Source organism: Dama dama, chromosome 20, assembly GCF_033118175.1.
Source record: "Dama dama isolate Ldn47 chromosome 20, ASM3311817v1, whole genome shotgun sequence".
In the NCBI taxonomy this organism is placed as follows: domain Eukaryota; kingdom Metazoa; phylum Chordata; class Mammalia; order Artiodactyla; family Cervidae; genus Dama; species Dama dama.
In genome coordinates, this window is record NC_083700.1 from 2,674,441 (window position 1) to 2,691,285 (window position 16,845).

At 40.6% G+C, this 16,845-nt stretch overlaps 1 long non-coding RNA gene across 1 annotated transcript; it reads right to left on the reverse strand.

The window, feature by feature from the left end:
• Positions 1-8,989: 8,989 nt before the first annotated feature.
• LOC133040454 (uncharacterized) lies at positions 8,990-16,483 on the reverse strand. The gene is made up of 3 exons (XR_009688963.1): positions 16,217-16,483; positions 11,229-12,517; positions 8,990-9,487 (listed from the first exon to the last, which is right to left on the reverse strand). It is a non-coding gene; the product is annotated as an uncharacterized LOC133040454 (long non-coding RNA).
• Between the last annotated feature and the right edge of the window lie 362 nt (positions 16,484-16,845).

The window sequence follows — 16,845 nt, forward strand, 5'->3', positions numbered from 1 at the left end:
GAATCCACCTGACAATGCAGGAGATGCAAGAGACTCAGGTTCAATCCCTGGGCTGAGAAGAACCCCTGGAGTAGGAAATGGCAACCCACTCCAGTATTCTTGCCTGGAAAATTCCATGGGCAGAGGAACCTGGAGGGCCCAGTCCATCGGGTCTCACACACACACAGGATAAGGTCCTGAGGTGTGTAGGGCCACACTTCCCTAGAATACATTGCACCTAGACTGCCATGTTTCTGAATTCTTGCATCCACTTTTGGTGGCCTTTTTTTCTTCCAGTTATTAGGTTGTCAACAGACACTTCCTGCTTTTCTCAGGGAGATGGTTTCTAAGAATCTTCCTTACCCCCATCATTTTACTTTGATATTTAGTCTGCTTTGGATCTAGAAGTTACATGACTCTTCTAAAAATTCTGCCTAAAAAAGCATAAAAAATTGGGTTCTCATTTCTGACAGAGGGTCAGAAAGGTTTGCCTATGAATGAAGTGCAAGTCTTTAAGAAATTAATTTATTTGAGGCATTGCAGATGAACTTTGGGTCTTGGCTGTATTCCTCCAAACTGAAGTTACTGGATGAAGGACTTTCAGAGAAGTGGGTTTTAGTGAACATGTAATTGACATCCTGAGGAGAGGGGAAGAGTTGATTCTAGCCCTCCATCTCACCCTGATCAACATTATCCTATTTATTTTATGGAAACTGTAGTTAATATTCTGAATTAATTAGATTGTACAATCAGTTTCAAAAGCATAATGCAGTAGTGTATAAAATATAATAATGCATAAAACCTGTTATGGAAATTTAAAATTTTAAGACCTAGATGAAATTCAAACATGAATTTTGCATGAAGAAATGAAACAAAACAATTTTGTTCGAGTGATTTGCTTTATTACAAGGGAGAACATCCACAGCATCATTTAAATATCATACCATTCATCATATGCAAGTCTTCCTAGCAAACTAATTTTAGATAGACTCAATAAATATCAAAAGGGTATATCATTGTCCCACCTCTGCTTATTTTCCTTGTGAGGATCAGAAGGCTTAGTAAAAACAGATTTCCTAAAATAAGCATTATCATATACAGAGAAGACTGGAAATCATAAATGATGTGAGCAACTTCCCTTGATTATGACAGGAAGTCTACATATGTAATCTTTGTAGTGAATAAACATCTTTAATTCCTAGTACTATATCATCCAATTCCAGGAAAACATTATCATAATATGAAATAGATTAGAAAGTAAATAGCAATCAGAACTATCTGGCAAAGAGAAACACTAGGTTTTCTCTCCTGAGCTGGGGCAAGCCTGGCTTAGTGAGAAGAGCAAATATAAGGTGGTCCTAGGTTCAACTCTAAGTGCCTGAGTCACTCTGACCAAGTTACTAAACTTCTCTGAACCTCAACTCTTGTCTTTTTTTTTTGGTTGTCATAGGAATTTCTTTGTATGTACATATGTATGTTTTCTGTGAGTGTTCATATTTACACATATACGTTTCCCAAATGAGTAAACCTTAGTTCCTCTGAACATGTAATGAAAATATTGCTTCATTCTCAAGGGTGGCATCCTATTTAAATGAGACAATGTATTTTTAGCACTTTTCTCCATCCCACAAGCCTTCTATTTATTTAGAAACTGTAGCCCTATACCGATAGGGTGCAGGTCCTTACCTCCAGCCCCAGCTCCCTTCTTGTGTGTGTGTCTTTCTAGGGCCCTTCCAACTCCCAGCCAGGAAGCTAGTGGTTGTTCAAGAGTCCACCTTTCCTTCCTCCCACTGGCTCCTAATTCATGTCTGAGTTGTCAGATGCATCTACTCTGAGATCCCCTGATTTATGTGGATTTCATACTGTATACTAACCCACACTGGTGAATGCCCAATAACCTAAAATTCTCTTGAGGAAAGGAATTGTACTTTTATCTCTGGCAGGATAGCTATGGACCTGAAGTGAAACAAAAGAGAAGCACAGTAGCTCAGTAAATACCAGTTTGTTCTCTCCCTATCCCTCCCTGGCTATGATCAAGATGGGGACTTGTGTGTCAACTCGTGTCGGACTAGTCCCTGTGAGTGGTGGGACTTGGTGGGTGTGTTCCATGATCTTCCCACCACCTGCAACAACAGGGACCATGGAGAGAGTACTGCAACCCTTATTTTCTAGAGGAAACCCTAAAGTAAAAGGCATTCAGGTCTCTGGCATGAGGTTAAACAGTGAGTGAGAAGCAGAATGGGATTGATCTCAGATCTGGCTGATGCCAGAAGTCACCTAAGGATTACATTCTATTCCCTTCTCAAATACAACTGACCAGTTACCAGAGAGAGCGCCCATCTTATGCCCATTTGTCTATAAGCTCCCCTCTCTAGACACTGCTATTGCATTTGATTGGTGCTGCTGATCCCTTTTCCAAAGCACTGAGGTCCATGATTTCCCAAACGGGGCAGAGATCTCTCTTTCTTTTGTGCATTAAACTCTATCAGAGTAGTATTAAATCTCCTTATATCTCAATGTCCTATAATAAGTTTCATGAGATGGTCTTTACAGACAGGGCTGAAACTCAATAGGTAAGGTATAGCTGGCATCTACTCTGATGGACTGGTTGTCTGTTCTATTCCATCCATGCTTGTACCATACCAAGTGTTTAATATTTTGACTATCACTTCTACCTCCAGAGCTATTGAAAGTGAAAGTGTTAGTCAGTCATGTCTGTCTCTGTGTGACCCCATGGACTGCAGCTTGCCAGGCTCCTCTGTCCATGGAATTCTCCAGGTAAAAGTACTGGAGTGGGTTGCCATTTCCTTATCCAGGGGATCTTCCTGACCCAGGTATCGAATCCAGGTCTCCTGAATTGTAGGCAGATTCTTTAGCATCTGAGTCACCAGGGAAGCCCATTGAGATATAGATCCAATTTTAAAAAGTGGATAAATTGCTTTAATATAAGCTAAATGTAATTTTAAATAAGTTAACATAATTTTAAATTTATTTAATATTAACAATTTGAAAAATATATTATATATTAGTACACACATATGTTTTGGTTTTTTAATATATACATTTATATGCATACATATGTGCATATTTGTTTTGAAGTCTCTCTCTTTCTTTGGCTGTTTAATAGTTTTGTAGTTAACACCACACCACCTCCTAAAATTTTGGTCCATAACTAAGTGTACTGATGGTGCTTAGAGGCTCCTGCAACACTAGAACAATCCAAGGAGCAATTCTACTTACTTCTTGGTAACAAGGCTGTGCCTTGGTCTTCCTACTTGACTAACTTCTCAACTTCCTATAAAGCTGTAGTTCCAGGCAGCAGTCAAGCAGCAGTTTTACTCAGCTTCCATCTATAAAGGTGTGTGAGTATAAAATAGAGTATAAAAAGGAGTATAAAATGCCATAGGTAGAAGGTTGTGAGTAACATGAAGTGTTTGTAAATAGCTTGTGTTCTGCAAGAGAGGAATGGGTGAGTAAACCATGGTTTGTGCACACAATGAAGTACACACAGCCACAAAAATGGTAAGTAAAGTCTCCAAATACTGATATGACACAATTTTCTGGATATACAGATATGTGAAAAAAGCAAGGTATGGAACAGTACATATGGCATCTATATTTTGTATAAGAAAGAGAGGGAAATAAGAACTTATGTGGTTGTAAGAAGAGATTTCGGAGAAGGCAATGGCACCCCACTCCAGTACTCTTGCCTGGAAAATCCCATGGACGGAGGAGCCTGGTAGGCTGCAGTCCATGGGGTCAGGAAGAGTCAGACACGACTGAGCGACTTCACTTTCACTTTTCACTTTCATGCCTTGGAGAAGGAAATGGCAACCCACTCCAGTGTTCTTGCCTGGAGAATCCCCGGGACGGTGGAGCCTCGTGGGCTGCCGCCTATGGGGTTGCACAGAGTCAGACACGACTGAGGTGACTTAGCAGCAGCAGCAGCAAGAAGAGATTTAGAGGGATAAGCAACAAATAAATAAAAATGATTTCCTAAAGAGAAGAGGAAGTGGGAAATGGTGTAAACATAAGAATTCCTTGTATTATATCATAAAATGCTGTAGTTTTTATTTTTTATTTATGTAAGATATATCTATATAAAATGACTTATATAAGATTTATGGAAGATAAAATTGTAACAAAACACCACCAATTACAAAAAGTGTGTGTGTGTTGTGGCGGGGGGCGGTGGGGCCAAGATGCTTCAAGTCATGAGCCTAGTTCTAGCTCTTTCTCTTTGTGGCACTAAAATCCCAGCACCACTGCCTTCCTCCTGGCTTGCAGCCCAACAGGCCCACAGCGGCAGACCCACTTCTGTGCTATTCCTGATTCACGGAAAGAATAACTGCTTTGGGGCCCACTCCTGTTTGGTTCTCGTTCCTTGTAGTTTATCTATCACTGCCGTAAATTTACAGCAGAGAAAATACTGGGTGTGAAACATCTCTGCTCAGGGAAGTCCCTTCCCTTTTGTTTTAATCCTTACTATTGAAAATTCCTTTAAAATATTTCTTTTCCTGCCTTAGAAACTCTAGCATACTCAGGATAATTAAATATTTCTTGGATGATTAAACAATAGAATGAAGTTTCTAAACCTTTGTTTTCTATACACAGTATCATACTTTGTTGATTTAATATGTCATTGCTTGTAAAATGTACTATAATTTAATATACTATTAAGAAGTGCTGCCAATTAAACTATGACACAACATTTTCTTATATACTAAGATGAATCTTGATTTAAAAGATCTTAAAATGTGAAAAAAAAAAATGTGCATCTTGGAGTAGATAAGATATAGAGTTATCGAGGTAGACTTGGGCGTTGAAAAACTGAATTAAATGTGTACTCACCCCAAGGTGTTCCAAGAAACTAAAGGAAATGTTTTGCCTGGAGTAATGCCGAGTGCATGGTAGGTACTTGATGAATGCTTGTGAGAGAATAAAGTCTTCTTAGCTGCACTGGATGGCCACTAAAATATATGAGGAAGTATGTAAAAATTGTTTTTTAAAAATTGTTAAGCAAAGACTATATCTAGGTTTGTGCTATAACATAAAACACAAAAAGAGAAAAAATAAAGAGGACAATATAGTCCAGCCCTTGAATATTTTATACTCTGATGAAAGAAAGAAATGTAACAAACATAGTTTGACACTGGAGTGAGGTCAGGACTGAAGGTGTAGCTTTGGGGGTTGGCTTCAGAGAGATAACAGTTAAAATTGTGGGGATAATAATGACATCAAACAGGCTTGCAGCAATGAGGAAACAGACAAGGGCAGATCCTTGGAGAGCACATACATTAGATGGGAAGAAGGGGATCCAGCCAGGAAATCCAAGATGTGTTTAGAGAGATCAGAGGAAACAGTGGAGCACAAACTTGTCACTGAAGCTAGATTTGGACAGGTGGTTTTAAGAAGGAAGGAACCATTGCTGTTGTCCAACTGCTGAGAGATGGAACAGGATGAAAACTGGAAGTGTTACCAAATTTTGCAGTTGGGAGGTCATCAGTAACTTCTAATAAAGTAATTTCAGGAAAATGATTGGAGCAGATATCAGACTATAATATGTAGATGAGTAAATGCAAGAGTTTATTTAGAAATAGCTTATGAGGAAGGATAGGAAGAGACAGGGAAAAAATAGAAAGGGCAGAAATGGAATCGATGAATGCAGGAGGGGAAATAGAGAAACATGCAAACAAAGCAAAGGCCTGGCTGTCTACATGCAGTAGAAGGCAGCTTGGGAAGGCAGAGGGCAGCCAAGGCACAGAGCAGATCTGATGTCCTAGAGACGCTATGGAATCAGGCAGTCTTTCATTCAACTCCTAGCTCCTTACTGTATGAACTTGAACAAGTTACTTCACCTTGGCCCTTCAGATACCAAGAAAAAATCCTCAGAAAGGAAACAGACACGCCAAAAACACTCTTAACAGTAAGTATGATACATTCCTCAGTTTTTTTTTCCTCCTTATAATTTTAATGTAGGCTGATGACATAAATCCAAGCATAATTCTAGGAAAGAATCTTACAGGCAAACAAAATGACTGTTTTCAAGTGCATGGCTCTCTGACAGTTTGGCTTTTAAGAATACCTAGAGATGGAATTAGAAGTGGATTTCATCCTGAATGCCAAAATTGATGAAATGCCAATGACTGCCTGAGGCACAGGTTGGAAGAAACATGAGCAACAGTCAAGGCTTGGCTTAAGAAAGGGTTATGGATTAAAGAAGGTGTCCAGGGGCTTGGAACAGACAGTACAAGAGTTCAGTTCAGTTCAGCTGCTCAGTCGTGTCTGACTCTTTGTGACCCCACGGACTGCAGCACGCCAGGCCTCCCTGTCCATCACCAAGTCCCAGAGTTTACTCAAACCCATGTCCACTGAGTCAGTGATGCCATCCAACCATCTCATCCTCTATTGTCTCCTTCTCCTCCTGCCTTCAACCTTTCCCAGCATCAGGGTCTTTTCAAATGAGTCAGCTCTTAGCATCAGGTGGCCAAAGTATTGGGGCTTCAGCTTCAGCATCAGTCCTTCCAATGAACATTCAGGACTGATTTCCTTTAGGATGAACTGGTTGGATCTCCTTGCAGTCCAAGGGACTCTCAAGAGTCTTCTCCAACACCACAGTTCAAAGGCATAAATTCTTCGGAGCTCATCTTTCTTTATAGTCCAATTCTCACATCCATACATGACTACTGGGAAAATCATAGTCTTGACTAGACGGACCTTTGTTGGCAAAGTTTCATGTCTCTGCTTTTCAAAAAGCTGTCTAGGTTGGTCATAACTTTTCTTCCAAGGAGCAAGTGTCTTTTTTTTTTTTTTCCTTTATTAGTTGGAGGCTAATTACTTTACAATATTGTAGTGGTTTTTCCCATACATTGACATGAATCAGCCATGGATTTACATGTGTTCCCCATCCTGAACCCCGCTCCCACCTCCCTCCCCATCCCATCCCTCTGGGTCATCCCAGTGCACCAGCCCTGAGCACTTGTCTCACGCACGCCAGTCCAGGTTGGATGCATAAGGCAAGTGTCTTTTAATTTCATGGCTGCAGTCACCATCTGCAGTGATTTCGGAGCCCCCAAAAATAAAGTCTGTCACTGTCTCCATTGTTTCCCCATCTATTTGCCATGAAGTGATGGGACCAGATGCCACGATCTTAGTTTTCTGAATGTTGAGTTTTAAGCCAACTTTTTCACTCTCCTCTTTCACTTTCATCAAGAGGCTCTTTAGTTCTTCGCTTTCTGCCGTAAGTGCGGTGTCATCTGCATATCTGAGGTTATTGATATTTCTCCTGGCAATCTTGATTCCAGCTTGTCCTTCATCCAGCCTGGCATTGTGCGTGATGTACTCTGCATATAAGTTAAATAAGCAGGGTGACAATATACAGCCTTGATGCATTCCTTTCCTGATTTGGAACCAGTCTGTTGTTCCATGTCCAGTTCTAACTGTTGCTTCTTATCCTGCATACAGATTTCTCAGGAGTCAGGTCAGGTGGTCTGGTATTCCCATCTCTTGAGGAATTTTCCAATTTGTTGTGATCCACACAGTCAAAGGCTTTGGCATACTCAATAAAGCAGAAGTAGATGTTTTTCTAGAACTCTCTTGCTTTTTTGATGATCCAGTGGATGGTGGCAATTTGATCTCTGGCTCCTCTGCCTTTTCTAAATCCAGCTTGAACATCTGGAAGTTCACAGTTCATGTACTGTTGAAGTCTGGCTTGGAAAATTTTAAGCATTACTTTGCTAGGGTGTGAGATGAGTGCAATTGTGTGGTAGTTTGTGCATTCTTTGGGATTGCCTTTCTTTGGGATTGGAATGAAAATGGACCTTTTCCAGTCCTGTGGCCACTGCTGAGTTTTCCAAATTTGCTGACATACTGAGTGTAGCACTTTCACGGCATCATCTTTCGGGATTTGAAATAGCTCACCTGGAATTCCATCATCTCCACTAGCTTTGTTCATAGTGATGCTTCCTAAGGCCCACTTGGCTTCACATTCCAGGATGTCTGGCTCTAGGTGAGTGATCACACCATCATGATTATCTGGGTAGTGAAGATCTTTTTTGCATAGTTTTTCTGTGTATTCTTGCCACCTCTTCTTAATGTCAGTATAAAATATTATAATATAATAAGATATTATATGAGTTGTGACAAAAATTTGCTGACCCTGAACCAGAGGGGACCATGGACTATATGTCTATCAGTTCTCCATCAATGATACTGAGCTTTCTGATAAGTATTGACTTTTAAAGATTTCAGTGTACATTCTTGAAAAAGTACATACTATACATTGTACATTAAGGGTAGAAACATAAATTGCAGCAGGTAGCTACAGTAAGTAGGTTTGACATCCCTTTATGAAAGTTAAGATATGTGATCAGGATACAGTTACTAATTTAATAGAGGCCATCTCCACCTGCTCATAGAGGAGGATCACGGAAATATCTGAGGCAAGATCAAAGTCTTCCTTGGGAAAAATTCTGGGTACACCGTAAGACATGGAGAAAAAGGAGATCAAGGTCCCAATGCTACTTATACAAAGGTCATGATCATTTTATCATGAAAATTTTTAAAGTCATTGTTGCTAATCTTGCTCCACTCCAAAGAAGCACTCATAGTATATGTAGCTTTAAGCAATGAAACATCTTGGTTGAATCTCCCAGGATAGTAAATTTCATATATATATATATATATATATACACATGTATATGTATGTATGTATGTATATGTATACATATGGGGGCTTCCCAGGTGGTGCTAGTGATAAAGAATCCACCTACCAATGTAGGAGACGTGGGTTCAATCCCTGGGTTGGGAAGATCCCCTGGAGGAGGGCATGGCAATCCACTCCAGTATTCTTGCCTGGAGAATCCCATGGACAGAAGAGCCTGGTGGGCTACAGTACATAGGGTTGCAAAGATTCGGACACAACTGAAGCAACTTAGCACACATATACATTTTATATATATATATATGGATTATATATAATGCTTTAAAGTAGTGATACCATGTTTTCAAATGAATCTTATCTTGATTTCCAGTACAGGTAAAGTAAAATCATTTCAGCTAAAGAGGAGGTGGAGGGGTTGGTCTTCACCCTCTCTTAAGGCCAGGCCTAAGATCTTCATGAAACATGGCTTGAAAACTCTGCTATAAGAGTAACTAGTTATGAAATACACCTTAGGTCACTAGAGAAATTAATTTGCTATATTAGAATGATAGTCTTTATGAATAGCTAAAATGTTGGAGATGTTTATAAAAATACAATTGTTTTTAATTTATTCAGCTAAGGTAATTAGAATCATTAAAATACATCTCCCAGAGTCTGGATTCCTCAGTCTTTAACAAAACTATCTAGCAGCACGGAGAGTTAACTTCAGTACAAGGAATTCTGTGTCCGGCCCAGTCCCAGTCCCAGGCTTCCCTTCAGCTGATTGGCTTGTTGTTTCTAACATGTTCTCTCTTGAGAATGGTACTCCATGGTCCAGGAAAGCTGCAGGAATTTCAGTCTTCACATCTGCATTCCAGGCAGCAGGAAGGGAAAATGAAGAACAAAGTAACTCTTCTTTTAGAAGCTTCCTAGAAAGCCAACCCAACAATTCCTTAAAACCCAAAAGGCAAAATTTAATCACATGGCCACACCTAGCTACAAAGGCTTATGTGTTACCCTTTAGCAGCATAGATTTACACATTCACATCCACACATTACTGCTGTCAACTAAAGAACATCCAGTAACAGTAACTTCTAGGTAGACTCATCATACCTTTGTACTACTTCTGTACCTTATATGTATATGGTGTGAATATATATATATATATATATATATATGTACACACACACACACACACATGCACCTTCTTTCACCATTACCTGCAGGCATCTACTGACCAGTTTTATTTCAAAGATGTCATGCAAATGGAATCATACAGCATGATTTGAGATTTTCTGCTTTCATTTAGTATAATGCCTCTGAGAGTTCTTGCATTTGTCAATAATTCATTTTTTTTTTAAACTGCAAAATAGTATTCCACGTTATGAATGTACTCCAGTTTTTTTTTCCATTCACTTGTTTAAGAGCCTTTGAATTGTTTCTAGATTTGGCAACTATAACAGAGCTGCTATTTGTATGTATGCTTTTTAGTGAACATAAATTTGCATCCATGTCTGTATTGTAATTATGAGATTACATACAGGGACGTTATGTGTTAATATGTTCTCTTACCACATGAACTTTATGCACCTCCAGGGTTTGGCCTGATCCAAAGCAAGCATCAGTGTTAAGGAGTACAATCCCTGAACAGTGTTTGAATGTCAGTTCTACTGTTTAAGTGGGGTGACAAAGGTTAAGTTACTTACTACCTCTATGCCTCAATTTCCCCCACCCTGGAAAATGGAAGCAGTTGTCATAACCTACACATTGGTTCCTTGACCTGGGGAGTCAAGGCTATTACGTGGGAAAGGCCAGGTGGAAGCCACTAGACCTACTTCTATCCAGGAAAATAGTAAATCAAAAGGAATGCTGCGTTACTGGAGGGATTGTAAAGATTAGTTCCACCATCAAGGATCTGAAAGTTGTAGGGGTGGTTATTCCTACCACATCCCCATTTAACTCTCCTATTTGGTCTATACAGGAGACAGATAGATCTTGGAAAATGACAGAGGATTACCAAAGCTTAACTGGGTGTTGACCTCACTGACAGCTGCTGTACCAGATGTGGTTTCAAAGCTAGAGCAAATTAACACATCCCCTGGTATATAGCTATTAATCTAGCAAATGCCTTTTCTTCCATCCCTGTTAATAAGACCCACAAGAAGCAGTTTGTTTGCAGCAAATACACCTTCACCATCCCACGTCAGAAGTATGTCAATTCACCAGCTGGGAATCACAATGCAGTTTGCAGGATCTTGCTTTCTTTTCTCTTTCACAAGCTATTACACTAGTTCATTGCATTGATGACATCATGCTGATTGGACCTAGTAAGGAAGAAGTAGTAACTACTTCAACTGGCAACTTTAAACTAGTAAGGCATTTACGTGTCAAAGTGTGAGAAATAAGTCTGACAAATTCAGGGGCTTTCTACCTCAGTGAAATTTCTAGGGACCCAGTGGTGTGGTGCACATCAAGATATCCCTTCTAAGGTGAAGGATAAATTGTTGCATCTGGCTCCTCCTACAACTAAAAAAAGAGGCACAGTGCCTAGCGGGGTTTGGATTTTAGAGGAAACAGCCCACATTTGGGTTATTTCAACCTACTTACCAAGTGACTCAAAAAGCCGTGAATTTTGAATGAGACCCAGCATAAGGGAAAGCTCCGCAACAAGTCCAGACAGCTGTGCAAGCTGCTCCAGCACACGGGCCATAGGACCTGGCAGATCCAAAGATGCTCCACATGTCAGTCATAGCGGGGGATGCAGCTAGTCTCCGACTGAACCACAGGCAAACCCTTAGGACTTCAGAGCAAAGCCCTGACATTTTCTATAGATTACTACTCTCCTTTTGGGAAATAGCTCTTGGCCTACTACTGGACTTCAATAGAGACTGAATGCTTACCGATGGGCCACCAAATTACCATGAGACTTGAGCTGCCCATCATGAACTGGAAATTACCTAATTTATGAGGGTGTGCACAACACTTCAAATGAACTCCTTGAGTCTTATAACTGTTACAGACAGAAATCTTGGGAACAAGTATGGAAATGGATATTAGGGGATTAGAATAACGATGGAAAGAATATAAAGTTGAATCAGGCCTTTGCACTTGGACTGGAACACAACATTGCTTCTTGGGCCTTCAAACTGCCGATCTGGAGACTTTTCAGCCTCCATAATTATATAAGCTCATTCTTTATAAAACATTTCTTTCATATACATATATATATATATATATATATATATGTGTGTGTGTGTGTGTGTGTAACTCCAATTGGTTTTGTTTCTCTGCAGAACACTGACTAATACAAGTAAGTTACATAATATCTATATGACTCAATTTCCCCCTCCTGGACAACTGGGATAATCAGAGTTCTTATTCTCCAGAGTTGTAAGGATTTTAAAAAGTTGATACACAAAGTCTGCTGGGGTCAAAGCAGTATCTTACACATTTTCATATCCTTCAGTTCAGTTCAGTTCAGTCGCTCAGGCGTGTCCGACTCTGTGCGACCCCATGAATTGCAGCACGCCAGGTCTCCCTGTCCATCACCAACTCCCGGAGTTGACTCAAACTCATGCCCATGGAGTCGGTGATGCCATCCAGCCATCTCATCCTGTGTCGTCCCCTCCTCCTCCTGCCCCCAATCCCTCCCAGCATCAGGGTCTTTTCCAATGAGTCAACTCTTCGCATCAGGTGGCCAAAGTGCTGGAGTTTCCACTTCAGCATCAGTCCTTCCAATGAACACCCAGGACTGATCTCCTTTAGGATGGACTGGTTGAATCTCCTTGCAGTCCAAGGGACTCTCAAGAGTCTTCTCCAACACTACAGTTCAAAAGCATCAATTTTCCGGTGCTCAGCTTTCTTCACAGTCCAACTCTCACATCCATACATGACCACTGGAAAAAAACATATTTCATATCCTTAACACCTAGTAAAGTTTATGGCAGAATGAAGATTTCAAAACTATTTGTCGAATAGATGATGTATCAATTTTTAAAATAATCCTAACATATATAACTGTATCATTTATTATTTCTTACTCAACAAATATTTATGACTATCTACTATGTTCAGTTATTGTGCTAGGCCCTGGGCTCAGATCCTGAACTCCTTATTGCCAAATTCAGACTTAAATTGAAGAAAGTAGGGAAAACCACTAGACCATTTAGGTATGACCTAAATAAAATCCCTTACGATTATACAATGAAAGTGACAAATAGATTCAAGGGATAAGACCTGATAGAGTCCCTGAAGAACTATGGATGGAGATTCCTGACATTGTACAGGAGGCAGTGATAAAGACCATCCCCAAGAAAAAGAAATGAAAAAAGGCAAAATGGTTGTCTGCGGAGGCCTTACAGATAGCTGAGAAAAGAAGGGATGCTAAAGGCAAAGGAGGAAAGGAAAGATATACCCATTTGAATGCAGATTTCCAAAGAATAGCAAGGAGAGATAAGAAAGCCTTCCTCAGTGATCAGTACAAAGAAATAGAGGAAAATAATAGAATGGGATAGACTAAAGATCTCCAAGAAAATTAGAGATACCAAGGGAACATTTCATGCAAAGATAGGCACAATTAAGGACAGAAATGGTATGGACATAACTGAAGCAGAAGATTTAAGACGTGGCAAGAATACACAGAAGAACTATACAAAAAAGATCTTCATGGCCCAGATAACCATGATGGTGTGATCACTCACCTAGAGCCAGACATCCTGGAATGTGAAGTCAAGTAGGGCTTAGGAAGCATCACTACAAAAAAAAGCTAGTGGAGGTGATGGAATTCCAGGTGAGCTATTTCAAATCCCGAAAGATGATGCCGTGAAAGTGCTGCACTCAATATGTCAGCAAATTTGGAAAACTCAGCAGTGGCCACAGGACTGGAAAAGGTCCATTTTCATTCCAATCCCAAAGAAAGGCAATCCCAAAGAATGCACAAACTACCACACAATTGCACTCATCTCACACCCTAGCAAAGTAATGCTTAAAATTTTCCAAGCCAGACTTCAACAGTACATGAACTGTGAACTTCCAGATGTTCAAGCTGGGTTTAGAAAAGGCAGAGGAGCCAGAGATCAAATTGCCACCATCCACTGGATCATCGAAAAAGCAAGAGAGTTCTAGAAAAACATCTACTTTTGCTTTATTGAGTATGCCAAAGCCTTTGACTGTGTGAATCACAACAAATTGGAAAATTCTTCAAGAGATGGGAATACCAGACCACCTGACCTGACTCCTGAGAAATCTGTATGCAGGATAAGAAGCAACAGTTAGAACTGGACATGGAACAACAGACTGGTTCCAAATCAGGAAAGGAATGCATCAAGGCTGTATATTGTCACCCTGCTTATTTAACTTATATGCAGAGTACATCATGCACAATGCCAGGCTGGATGAAGGACAAGCTGGAATCAAGATTGCCAGGAGAAATATCAATAACCTCAGATATGCAGATGACACCACCCTTATGGCAGAAAGTGAAGAAGAACTAGCGTCTCTTGATGAAAGTGAAAGAGGAGAGTGAAAAAGTTGGCTTAAAACTCAACATTCAGGAAACTAAGATCAAGGCATCATGGCAAATAGATGGGGAAACAATGCAAACAGTGACAGACTTTGGTTTTCTTGGGTCCCAATATCACTGCAGATGGTGACTGCAGCCATGAAATTAAAAGACACTTGCTCCTTGGAAGAAAAGTTATGACCAACCTAGACAGCATATGAAAAAGCAGAGACATTACTTTGCCAACAAAAAAGTCTGTCTTGTGAAAGCTATGGTTTTTCTAGTAGTCATGTATGGATGTGAGAGTTGGATTATAAAGAAAGCTGAGCGCCTAAGAATTGATGCCGTTGAACTGTGGTGTTGGAGAAGACTCTTGAGAGTCCCTTGGACTTCAGGAAGATGCATCCAGTCCATCCTAAAGGAAATCAGTCCTGAATATTCATTGGAAAGACTGATGCTGAAGCTGAAACTCCAATACTTTGGCCACCTGATGTGAAGAACTGACTCACTGGAAAAGACCCTGATTCTGGGAAAGACTGAAGGCCAGAAGAGAAGGGGACAACCGAGGATGAGATGGCTGGATGGCATCACTGACTCAATGGACATGAGTTTGAGTAAGCTCTGGGAATTGGTGATGAACAGGGAAGCCTGGTGTGCTGCAGTCTGTGGGGTTGCAAAGAGTTGGACATGACTGAGCAACTGAACTGAACTGAACTGAGCATACATTTGGAAACACAAATATTACCATCAAGAGGAAGATGAATCACTGATACATAGTATTTTCAGCTTTCTTTTCCTCACAGAGCTATTTTTCTTTACATAAAAGTTCATTCCATAAAACTTTTCCTTTTATATAAATAAAATAATAATGAATAGCAGATGCAGTGGCTTCAGTTCCTTTCTGAAAGTCATATTAATTTACTTTTTGAAACAAAGAGCAAAACAAAGATTAAATAGAAGAATTTAAACAAGGGTATTTAATTTCTTTTTCTTAGTGGAGATGACTTCAAATTTGTTGCCCTTAAAGCAGGGTCATGTACTTAACTTTGTCCCTTGTGCCTCAGCTGATAAAGAATCCGCCTGCAATGTGGGAGACCTGGGTTCGATGCCTGGTTTGGGAAGATCCTCCGAAGAAGTGAAAGGCTACCCACTCCAGTATCCTGGCTCAGAGAATTCCACGGACTGTACAGTCTGCTAGGTCGCAAAGAGTCTGACACAAGTGAGCAACTTTCAAATAGATTAAGGATTCTGAGACTTTCTATTAATAGCAATGCTGGTGAATATGCTATATTTACAGATTAATTGTAACATGATTAAATTTTGCATTTGTTTAACTGTGTGTTGGTTGGCCATTGTCTGAAATAATTAGATTATAGGGTAGCCCAATTATTTGGCTTAGAGTCATGCATACACCCTAGGCCTTAACTGCCATGAATAAATCAATACCACCTGGAATTCATTGGCTGACATCGACAATAGGTTTAACTGTACTTGCACAGTGTAAGAAATTCAATGAGCAGGCTAAGAACAATGATTAAAACTTCAGCTATTAAACAATGGCTGGCTATCTCCTAGTGATCAGTTTTTTTCCTCAGTGCAGAAATTGTGCCTGCGTGCTCAGTCGTGTCCTCCTCTTTTCGACTCCCTGGACTGCAGCCTAACTGGCTCCTCTGTCCATGGGCTTATCCCGGCAGGAATGCCACTGCCATGTCCTCCTCAGGGGGATCTTCATCACCCAGAGACGGAGCCCCAGTCTCCTTCAGTTCCTGCACTGGCCAGCGGATTCTTCATCTGAGCCACCTGGGAAGACCAGAATTTGTAATCCTTCTCAATTTAAATCTTACATTTTTTTCTCCTCAAGACTACCTAAAACTGATTTTTTTAAAAAAACTTTTATTTGGTAATCATCAAATACAGTACACTCCTCTTAAAAAAAAAAAAAGGAAAAATCACAGGGCTTAAAAATTCGTAAAATAATTAGACCCGGGTCTTGTCCAGGAAAATCTATTAAATTTAGATAAAGAAATCTTAGAACATTATGACTAGTTACAAGCAAAGATATCTACATCGGAAAACGCCTGCTTTTCATATTTACCTTGAGAAGCAACAAAGTAAAATTCTTGATGAAGCTACCGCTGATTTCGACATTTTTTTATTGACTAGGTCGTGGGTTTTCAGTTTATGCTAGGTTTCAAAAGATGTTCATTACCGAAAGGAAGGGAAGAATGCTTATCTGGAGACCAGAGGTCGGCTATTTGCTTCCATCCGGTGCGCGGCGATCAAGGCACCTGAAAGGGTAGGGGCGGGAACTGGCGGCTTAATAAAACTTCCAGATAACGTGCAAGCCAGCCGGGTGTTGAAAACAAGTAGAGCAGAAGATCTGGGGCTAACTAAAAGAATCACAGGACACTCCCCCTCGCATCGGCCCGGGTCAGGTCTCCAGCATCGGCAAGGTTGAGGGCGGGGACTAATTCGGATTCAAACTTAAAGCGGGAGGCCAGCGCCTGGCCCAGCAGGTGCCTCCAGCCCGGTTCCCCGCCGCTGGTTTCCGCCCCTACCTGCCCACAGGGCCGGAAATTACCTAGCAGGGGAGCGGCCCGTCCTTTGTTGTCGGTGTTTAAAAAGCGCGGAAAGCCTTAAAAAGTGCGCAGCGAAGAGGGCGCGGGCCAGTCCGCCCACCGACACTTCGCGCGTCTCTCCCCTTTTGGCCATTGGGTCCCTTGT